Source organism: Syngnathus floridae, chromosome 9 (assembly GCF_059516105.1).
Source record: "Syngnathus floridae isolate MCC-2025c chromosome 9, RoL_Sflo_1.0, whole genome shotgun sequence".
NCBI classification, from domain to species: domain Eukaryota; kingdom Metazoa; phylum Chordata; class Actinopteri; order Syngnathiformes; family Syngnathidae; genus Syngnathus; species Syngnathus floridae.
This window is the reverse complement of record NC_142421.1, coordinates 4234617-4245145: the sequence shown is the minus strand read 5'-3', so window position 1 is coordinate 4245145 and position 10529 is coordinate 4234617. Positions and strand designations below refer to the sequence as shown.

The 10529-nt window shown below is 43.2% G+C and overlaps 1 protein-coding gene across 4 annotated transcripts in view; it reads left to right on the top strand.

Annotated features, from left to right (window-relative positions):
- Positions 1–10529, top strand: part of LOC148393012 (VPS10 domain-containing receptor SorCS1-like) — a 59531-nt gene that overhangs the window by 1477 nt on the left and 47525 nt on the right. For 3 of the 4 annotated variants that reach the window (XM_088384367.1, XM_088384366.1, XM_088384371.1), the window contains exons 2-3: positions 355–435; positions 5359–5466. The gene's annotated coding sequence lies outside the window, so the exon portion shown is untranslated. Of the gene's footprint in view, positions 1–22; positions 145–354; positions 436–5358; positions 5467–10529 lie in introns of those variants that run through there. The other variant, XM_088384368.1, reaches the window with a different exon arrangement.

The window sequence follows — 10529 nt, the reverse complement described above, 5'->3', positions numbered from 1 at the left end:
GCTCCCAGTTCTTGTTGTTTTTAAGCCCTTTTCACGAAGAATAAGTTCTTCCCTTCATCTGTTCGTGTGATTCATTGACTCCCCGCCTCCTCATCACACAAATAAGCAGAGCTAATGTTATCACTGACTCGCAAGCAGGGAAAAGTACGCACTTTCTTTCCTCAAGTACAAACTGATTTTGAATTTGTGTTAGTCCAGTGAAAAACACGCTAATAATGTTAATTGTTTACAATGCAGTTTCCTTGATAACCTGTCCCAAAACAGCAGAAAGGGGACAGGGAAAGTAGGTAGTTGCTAATATTTCAACTGATGCTAATTCGCATTGAAATAATATATGTATTTATTTCACCACAGCGCCATTTTGGATCTGGTGGTTTTCCCACTGAAGCTGTTGATGCCAATGTGAGAAACACATCTACATAATGCAGCGGCCTGGTATGTTCCATTAATTATTCTTTGACTACATCTATGCAACATGGGTTTGGAATAATTGCAATGCAATTTATTAATTGGGTGTCTATTAATTTCAAGAGTAGTGTTGCCACGGTTATCTTATTTCTATCTCGAGCCTATTTATTTACCAGATGACTGCCTGCACAGATTACCTGACACATTGCTCACATTGTTTGTTTGACTAACAAAAACAAGTCACCGCAGAAAATAATGGTTCATCAGAATGAAAGTCACGGTTAATTACATGCCGTCCTTGTTAGGAACCACGGCGTGCACTCACTTGACTGTTATGATGTTTAAAGCAACCTTCAATATGACACGATTGAAACGAATCATGTCTCTCAAAGAGGCATGAATAATTCATATTGTTGGGGTGTAATCAGACAAGCTAACGAGGAAGCATCATTCACTAGGAGTTTGCTATTTAATCAAATGTGTTTTCTTGGAACGCTTGTTCGGTTGAAGCTGATACAGCAAATTAAAAACAAAAAGACTTGAATGAACTTGTCCCCCCCGCGTGTAAATGGGCTCTCGTTCACCTCCTTACGGACACTATTTTCCGCTTTGCTGGTCAACCTCTGCGAAGATTTTCTTTCTTTTAAAAAAAAAAAATTAAAAAGCGGTGTAAATGAATGCAACTTTGAGAACTTCCTCAGCACCATTATCCCCGCCAGACCACTCCGAATTAATCACACACTTGTACACAATCACACTTTGGCGGGAGTGAGAGATGGAAGGATTGTGTCACTGCCTGACAATTCCGGGGAACAGAACGTAGTCTGCTGGCTGGCTGGGTGGAGCAGATACAATGACATATGGCTTGATGTAATGAATAGCAGAACTGGCTGACCTCCGGAGTGACGTGACCCCTCAAACCTCCAGATAGCTCAACTCCCTCCATCTGGCCGAGTTCCCGCCGAAAGCTTATATGAGCTTTGCCGCGCAACCTCACGCAGCCATGTCGAAAATCCTCCCACCCAGACGCCTGCGCATTCTTGCTGACTGTTTGAAGTTTTCAGCCAGCTTGTTTCGTCCAGGAGGCATCGACCCAGACGTCAAGCCATATTAGCCGATGTCTCTTTCTTACAGATTAGCACAGAAATCAGATATCGATGTCCGAGCCCGCCCTTTTGCCTTGTCACAACGCTACCGCTGGAAATAACCTCCGAATAAAGACAAGCAAACGCACGAGGGCCTGTTCAATCATCTGTCCATTATCTACGCTGTTGATCTAGGGCAGGGTCAGTCCACCCAGGTTGCTCCCCGGACAGATGAGATCTATTTGTGTGGTAAATGAGATTTTGCGGTCTTGGGTGAAGAATGTTTGCACCCATGTTCTTGGACTAAACTTGGAGCTTTTTTTTTTTTCTTCATTTCAATATCGGCTGATTTAATCAGCTTTTCATTTTCCTTCAGAAAAACCTGTGCGACGAAGCTTCTGAAAGCCTTTTGTTAGGTTCAGAATCATTTTCATTCCCCCTAGATATGAAGAAAAACATGGAGGCTCAGATCTGATTTGAACATTCTTAACAATTCAAACTAGATGTTACGGTATGTGCGATCAAGTAGAAATAACAAAACTGGCTTGTTGGCAGGCCCTCAACAGTATATTTAATAGCTGCTAGAGTGTCAAGGTAACAAGCTTGAAGGTTTTGGACCCCCCCCTCAAGCCTACACACTCGGGGGCCTTTCATGAATCCATCCATAAAAAAAGCGCCAAGTAGTATCGTAACACGCCCGCTCGCAGTCTGTGCTTAAGGAAGACGTCAAAAGTCAGGAACATTCCAGTTAATGCTTTTGTAATGGCCACAAAATAACCATTGTACGTCTTGAGGGCAAGTCGGCGTAAACAGAGCCAAAAAGGCTTCATCCTTGCCATGATTCATTTTACTGCAAAACAGGGAAGCTTTGTCTAAGATCTCCATCGGCAGTGTCGTCATGGCAACCAAGCTTTACACTCTCTCGTTTGAAGACAAGCGTTTTGCTATCAGTGCATATGTGGAAAGATAAGATCGCATCTTGCCAACAGTGATAATAATCGGTTACCTTGGATGACTTTACACGTAACTTCATTTCAGGGTGCCAGAGGCGCCAGAAATCACGGTTTGGTGTATTTCTTGGTTTTACAACTTTGATAATGTCGTTTCACATGACTTAACGACGTTGACGTATGGTCGACCTCAGCTTTTTGTGGCGCATAGGCCACAAATAGTAAAAATAAAAACCCTGCGAAAAGCAGTTGTAATTGCATAAAGATGCCACAAGATGGTGCAAATGCAAATAGTAAAAAAAAAAAAATTGCGAAAAGGAGTTGTAATTGCTTAAAGATGCCACAAGATGGTGCAAATGCACTTAAAACAGAAGGGATCATAAAGCATCAACACCGCGTGTCAAGTGAGCCTTCCAGCTCACGCACGATAAACGTCAAACGTATCCGTCATTTTGAGCAATTTCCCGCAGTTCTTATTTCCCGCATCGTAACATCTGGACAAGATCACGCAGAGCTCATTTCACCTTTGAATATGACTCGCTGGGTGTTTTGCTTTTGGGAGGATGAAAGTGTTGTAAACACACCCAGCTGGTTGCAGACATCTTGAAAAACACAAGTAAAAGCCACAGCATGCGGGCAGGATGTCGTCGCCATGTTGTCCCCCCCCCCTTCTCGATGCTTTCAAGGAGTATTCTAATTGACGCGGGATTGTCAGCGTGTCACCAAACTTAAAACCCGTGCGAGCGACCTTGCCGGGGAAAGTCGGATGAAGCTGCAAAAGTTTTTTTGCAGGTACAAAACAATGCGACTGTTTTGACAAGTTCCCGCTGACGAAATGTACGTGCGCGGCATTCTATAAATGCGCACCGGCGCTGCGGGGGTGTACACCAGCTACAGAGGCCACTTTGAACCTGAAACAATTTACATTGTTGCAGTTGGATCCGTGCCGTTTTGGGGCGTAGAACCACACGCACACCTCATCAGACACACACACTTTGCTGCGGCGTGCAAAAGAGACAGGCTTTGTTTATTTAAGAAAGGGAGTTGGCCGCAAAGTCTAGCTGCGGTTGTGTTTGGATCGTTTCCATCATGTGAAGATCCAGCTGTGTGTGTGTGTGTTTGTGTGTCACTGTGATTATGTCATGCATGTCTGGTTAACCGAAGCCCGCCCTGGTATTCGTGTCCGCACTTCCGTGTTATTCTAACGTTGAATTTTGCAACGGCGTAAGCACTTATGCTAAAAGCTGACATTAGCAATGGAGGTTTAATTTGCCTGCGATAAAAGAAGCCATTCATCATCAAATTCATTAAGCGGGGAGGGGGGGAGGACGTGATGATTGGCCTGTGATAAAATTTCATCGAACATAAAATGAGTCATTTGAAAAGTAAGCGTTTGGAGTCGGAGCGCACCGGGAAGAGTCTTTCGCAACGTTCGGGGTCATGGCCAGTGATTCCGAGCGCGATAGCTCACATCGCCAGGCAGGCGCATTATGAAATCCCGCTCGGCCCCGGTCCCACGTCTTAAGTCAACAAATGCGTGTTTGGTCTAATGTTTCTTAGAGGGCGACATTAATAGAAAGCAGATGTTGGAGGCCTCAGCAGCTGCGAAAATGGCGGCTAGGTGCTATAAAGTTGCCTGTTAACTTGCTCATACTGTAAATTACATCAATGCTTTGAAACAAAAACACACAGCGGGATATGTAGTCAATTGTCAAGAAAAAAAGAACTTTGAAAGAAGCCAAACAAGGTTGTACATTAGTGGAATGTATCCCACCGGATACTGTCAAAGGATTTATTATATATATATATATATATATATCGTAAAAAATAAGTTGAGCAGAGCAACTCGGTCCCAATAAGAAAGTTAACAAGAGTTTCCTTCCTGTTGTGCTTCCACCGCATAAATATCAGCTCGATTATTATTATTACTATGCTTGAGCCCAGGAAGAAAATATCAAATTTTAATGCGGATCCAATCTACAAACCACATTACTTTTTATTATGTGTCTTACGAGGCGGCATTGGAAGAACACAATTTGGAAGTTGACTTACGCTACAAAAAAACTAAAAAACGCAGATTTTTTTTTTCCCCAAAATGTTTTTTTATCACTTCAATAAAGCCAGGAAACAATTTGGTGGTTCCTCCTCATCTACTGAAGGAGAAGCCGTCACGTCAAGACTCCCCACAATTGTGTTTACACGATGACTTTGATGAGGGTCACGGGGCCCCCCTGATGAGCGGCAATTGCGCCGGCGCCTGTCATGTTCCCGCACTCCCTCAGCTCCTCTGCAACGGCGGCTGCCTTTTCTCACGCTGAGCCAAGTAAACGTGTCAGGAGAGGTTGAGCAGATTGGAGGCCTGCAGATTGGATGGATGCACTTCTCCTGACGCATCCCCCGAATGATTTGTGATTGAAAGCAGTTGTGGAGATGACTTTTCGGTGTTTATTTTGAGCGGCAAAAAAGAAAAAAGCAGCAGAATGTATCTCCCCCTCCATTTTGCAGCGGAAAGAGAGGGACAGCCTGCTTGCTATCGCCTCCCTCCCACACACTCTCTCCTGTGAGCAGAACAGGCTGTTCTGCCTTTTCTCTCCACCACCTGAACACTTGAAGCGTTTGCACAATGCACGCCGTTGCCGTGACGATAAATACAGGCAAATGATTCTTCTTCACGCTAATCGGCAGTGCGTCTGGCTCGACTGGTTTGTTTCCCTTAATTTGATTAGCCTTCACTGACCCTTCCATGCATTTTTTTTTTATGAGACTCGAACCCAGAACCCCTCAACTGTTAGGCATGCATGCTAACCACTACATCACTGTGCTGCTTGTTGTGCGGGCAACTTACTGAGTTAACTCTAAACACCCGCCCCCTCATCATCTCTTGTTGTTTACATTTTTTATTTTTTTTTACACAGACTGATAAAACATTCATTTCCTGAGTGTTCCGCAGTGGTGGAGCCACCACACCCTATGATTCGCGGAGATCCTCACGAAAGCCCAGCTCACCCCGGTCAAGGTCAAAGGTAAGAGTCACATGAGGACATTATCTTATTAAAATAAACAGCCAAGCACAAGAGTAGCTCAGATGTCTTCCTCACTGTTCCCATCCCATACGATTCATGATCAGGACCCGACCCCCTCATATCTGACTTGTGCTGCTCAATACTGCCATCTAGTGACATTGTAAGACAGCTTGTTCCCTTGTAAGCTGCAAACTCACTCTTGTTCATGTCATGTCGCTGAGGCAGAGGCAGAAAAGATCAAGAAAATAACGAGTTGTTTGGAAGAAGTGGCGACCGGCTGGTAGCTGTGGGGCCCTTCAGATGTCGTGCATCAGATTTGGATAAAGCATGTTCACAGCCACTTTCAAATAGATTTTGAAAATCCCCTTCTGGATGCACTCGATTTATGAATTCAAATACAAACATATTCTCAAAGTGCCAGGGATCATCTTTAGGTCGGCGAGAAAAGCAGCGACATGATCACGAAAATTGCCTGCAAGGAAATAATCAGGTTCGGTTTGCAAAACGGGGACTAAGATGAGACGACGACGACTCTGCGCTTTTCACCTGACATTGACTTTGATACACGAAATGACCTTGAGATATGTACATGAAATTTACGAGTACTGTGAATACTATACTGCAAGTACGGTGCGACCTTAACGCTCTCGAAAGTCGTTCAGTTTGGAGCGCGACCAAATTTTGGTCGTGGGAACTCCTCCAGATCTTTTGAAAACATCTGGACTCGCGACAGCCACTTTTCTGACGCGACCCTGTCAAAGTCATAAACTGCGGCAGAGGCCTGGCGTGCTCACCGTCGCCACCTCAAGGCCGATTATCTAATAGCCACTGGTACAGATGGCGTCGGATAAATGAGCTGCCTCCTGTCAAGATGCCAGTTGCCGCTTTTCGTGTTTTTGGCACAGACTCAACCCCCGAGCGTGCGGCCTGGGTTCCATGTAAATAAATCAGAATCTCCCCGGCGGCGAATTCGCTCTTCTGTATTCCGAAGCCTTGGCGGCGCACAGTTCCCGTGCGGTTCTCGCGGTGGCTTTTGGCGTCCACGCCGCCAACTGACACATTTATATTGGATCCGAATGTTAATCAGTCTCCCTTTATTGAATCCCTCCATCCGCCGCGCTCTCCCCGGTGAAAGGAGAGTGGCGTTGCAAAATAAAGTCCAGCCGGACGAGAGGACAGGTGTGCTCACAGTGTTCCTTCAGGCACAATGCAATTTACTGCCACTGCTCTCTAAACTAGAAAAGTGTCAAAGTGTAGCCGTGCTCTGCTAATCGCTAATTAGCAGCGAGGAAACCCAGTTAAAAGTTGCAAAGAGTCGGTTATCGTTGAAAATAGATGGAACCCGTTGAGTTGTCCGACTGAATCAGCATCTGCATAATTGCGTATTTGAGGCCACTTAAGATCAACAAGCCCGAACATGGATTGTCCCTTTGGATCAGAAACTCCAACATCAGGGGACGAGCCTGTCCCAGGGGCATCAGGATGGATGAGGAACTTGCACCGGTAATGAGGAGCATCTATGAAGCTTGTAAACGCTCCTGACAAAAAATGGCAGCTGAACTCTCTCGCCATGTGCGGCAGACTTCTCTGAATATGCTCCATGTTATTATGCAAGCCTGTCTGAGCTGCTGACACTCACCGCGGGAACTCTCCTCCTTTCTCTCCAGTTCACCCATGTGGGTGGTAAGATCTGGGTTTTAGCGACGGATTTCGCCGAAGCCGTTCCTTGATGGTTTTCCTGGAATGCTGTGGGTTGTTTTCTTACGTAATTCATTTCAGCTCCAACTCGGACCAATGGCAAGGACATTTTGGTCGAGACTTTGCTAGCCATGCAATCCATTTGTAGATGGATGGATGGAAGTGGAATCTTTTGGGAGCGCAGCCCAGATGGATGGGCTGTCAATATCGTCTTCATTTCCCTCAATTTCTCTTTCGGCCTATTTGAGCATTTTTTCCCCCTTTCTTTGTCGTTTTATAATATAGCCGCAGCGGCCAGGGCAATCCGGTTGAGTTGATGTGCGTGCGAGGGGTTAATTGCCTGACGTGCGGCGGGAAATTGGCGACGGCAATTTTTTTTTCCCCCAATCGTCCAGTTCAGTCGCTTTTAAGCATACCGGTATGCGGTAACCTTTTGAACCGCTTAATAATGTCAAGCAACCCAGTTAGGTAGTTTTACCTTAGCTGAGTTGAAGAAATACGTATCATACATATTTGATGTTAATGGCAGCGATATAAACAGACGGGAGATGAATTTCGGCGGAGAGCAAAATTAAATATGTATGACGAAGTTCGTATTGGCATCATAATTTGAAATTTATTATGTATAAAATCTTTAACAGTTCGAACGTGACTTTATGGTGTCTTATTTCTTAAATGTAAATGCGCTAGGGTTAGCCAAGGAGCGACTACTTTTTTTTTTTTTTTAACTTCGCGCCCTCGGTGAGATGTTAATTGGCAACCGAAAAAAAAGTCAATAATGTGCGGCTTACTTTTCGCGCTTGGCCTCACTTAAGTCATTCAAAATAAATGTGGCGGCGTAAACGTTGAGAAGTCGGAAATCTATAGGAAATGTCATTTCTGCAAAGCAGGGAAATTAATTGAATAGTATCAAATATGGACTTGGCATGGCTCCTAAAATCTTCATTCTAGCAATCTGTTGCTCAGGAAATTGAACTGAACCTGTTTGAACTCGCTTGCGGGAATTTTTTTTTTTTTCTTTGTCTCTCTCTCTCTTCTCGCTCTCTCGCTCTCTCGACCTTAAGTACTCGAATTAAACAGTAACCCCTGTTGAGTACATGTTTGAAAATGATATTCACACAAGATTAGAATTCAATTGTAAAAAAAAAACAAAACCTGATAATAAAAATGCGGTGGTTTTAATGCGCGAGAAAAATGATTGCCATTTCTTTACTTTAACAAAATGACTTCAAAGTAAAATACGGAACAGTTACCGACAAGATCAAGACTATATATATATTTTTTAAATCAGTTATATTAATTTACAGCCAATGTCGAACTAAGCCCTCTCATTGCACTTCCAGTGTGATGTAGATCTTCAAAGCGGCGAATCAACCAACCAACCAAAAATTGGATTCATTACCTGCGTTGGGCAGATTATCCAGCATTACCATCCTACCGCTGAAATTGGACTAATGCTCGTTTCAGATAGCCACTCATTTCCTGCTGCACTGCCATTAGACAGACAAAAATAGCCCTTCTCTTTATTTTCAACAATTACGCCTCATCAGCTGCGACATTACCAATAGGCTTTGACACATCTCCTCAGGAGCACTTTTCCTAACTTTGGTACTTTTGCATTAACCCGTATCTGAACTTTGCCCTAAAAAAAAAGCTCCTTTTTTTCATCACTGGCATCAGACGTCGGAAACGACCTTGAAGTGCACATTTGCGCAAACACAAGCTGCTGCATTGGTTTGGGGAGGCACGGGTGTCTCCTGGGGTGGCGCCACCAAAACGTAATTACCCAAAGAACAAAAGGTGTAGGTGGATATCCGAGCGCAAAGTCTCGGTCGAGTTGAGAAAACACACTTCGTTAGAAAAAGAAAAATAACAACATTGTGGCTTTTTAATTGCCGTTTTCCCTCCCCCGTGTTTTTGTGGTGTTGGAGTCAATGGAAAATAAACAGAAAACCAATATTAACAATTTCGGGTTGCTGCCTGCCAGTTTCTGCTTTTTTCACCATTTTTCATTTTTCAAACTCGGCTTTATCTCGTTGAAGCATCTCTTTGTAAATCCATTTTTAAAATGACAGTCATTCAGTTTTTTTTGTAGTCTCCCTGGTCCTTTGTGTACTTTGCTCTTTCTTTCAAAATTGTTGATGTGGCCAAATCTGAGGATTTTTTTTTTTTTTTTTTTCCTCCTCAAACATCTATCGACATCCTTCTTCACTTGCCTGAAAATCTCCTCAGGTTTCAGATTGGTCAAAACGGCTGCCAAATGCCAACTCGATAGTTGGCCTTCGCTCGCTTCATCTCTTGGCCAATTAACCAGTTGTGAGTCAATTGCGTGAATATTTCTGAGGTCGTGAAATTAAGACGGATTTTGTAAGTGATGATTGACGAGCTGATTTCTGAATTAGGATGACGCTCCTCGCTTGTGTCACAACTTGATTGACGACAAGATCATAAAGACAAACTGTCATCATTATTGGAATATTTTTTCGCTGCGGTAGTTTTATGGATTGTAATAAAATGTCTACAAGTCACTTTTTCAAATATAATGTCTTTCACACCTACTTTGTAGGTCAAAGGGTATATATTTTTTTCCGATTGCGTTTTAAAATTTAATCATCTCGCATTTATTTCTGGTAAAGCAACAAGAAAAGGCGTCATTAAAAGTTACTTTCCGTGACTTTTAATGACCGTGACGATAATGTTGGGGGTGGTCGTCCTTGAGAGATCCGAGCTCCTTTGAAATAACATCTTTTCAATAGTCTCACGTGTGAACAGAATTGACTTATAAGACTGTTTTGGCTTTGTTTTTTAATATTCTCCCCACCAAGTGCAATTGTTTCATCTACCTTTCAGGGGCATTTTTATTCACTCTCGGAAATATTCAGATTGAATTCATATTTGCATGATCACGCATGTTTTTTTGATGATGAGCCAGTGGGTGGCAACAGACTTCTCATCAACATTTAAACAGCCTTGTTAAAGTGGCGAGGCTTTTTTTTTTTTTTTTTTTTCTCCCCTCCCCATGCCAAACTTTCCAAACAAGCTCAGAATGTAAAATGTCACTAACCTCTTAGAATTAGGACACCGCTTTGCACTGGAAAAGCTTTGCGGTTTTTTCTAAATTTGGATTTTTTTCTTCATTGAGTTTTTCAGAGCCTTTCGTGCTGAGGGTTGAAATTTTTAATCTTCTGAGATGACAGTTTTTCAGTTGAAATACTCTACTGTTAAACTTGGAGAAGCTCAAAATGGGATTTCCACCGTGTGTTTGGGATCACTGACTTGAGATGATTACATATAGATGCAAATCATGCAGTAGTAATCTAAAATAAAAAGTTTTAAAACGTAAGGATCCCGCAAGTAAAAAAAAA